Below are 659 nucleotides of genomic sequence, written 5' to 3' on the forward strand. Positions count from 1 at the left end.
GTATGACTTTATTTACTTAGTATTTATATGGAAATATTTTTTACTTTATATGTATTTTTAAGTAAATATGAAAATGAAAGTTGATTTTGTGTGCCTTTTTATTCCTGGTTTTTATACAGTTAGTTTAAATAGAAATAGATTTTGTTTTATACAAAACTCTATATTCTGTACTAACATATTGTATATAATGAGCGTTTTTTATTCCTGGTTTTTATACAGTTAGTTTAAATAGAAATAGATTTTGTTTTATACAAAACTCTATATTCTGTACTAACATATTGTATATAATGAGCGTTTTTTATTCCTGGTTTTTATACAGTTAGTTTAAATAGAAATAGATTTTGTTTTATACAAAACTCTATATTCTGTACTAACATATTGTATATAATGAGCGTTTTTTATTCCTGGTTTCCTACAGTTAGTTTAAATAGAAATAGATTTTGTTTTATACAAAAACATAAAAAATCTATTATTCTATACTAACATATTGTAGAAATAAATATTAAACAATATTTTAGTTTTATTTGTGAGCTATTCTAATATTTACTCATAAAATATATGTGTAAAAGGATGGTTTTTAAATAAAATAAAATATTAAAGTGTTGCACCCGAAAATACTTTTTATCATATATTTATTATTGAAATAAATATAATAGAAT

The sequence above is a fragment of the Bactrocera oleae genome, unplaced genomic scaffold (assembly GCF_042242935.1).
Source record: "Bactrocera oleae isolate idBacOlea1 unplaced genomic scaffold, idBacOlea1 ctg00000010.1, whole genome shotgun sequence".
Classification (NCBI taxonomy): domain Eukaryota; kingdom Metazoa; phylum Arthropoda; class Insecta; order Diptera; family Tephritidae; genus Bactrocera; species Bactrocera oleae.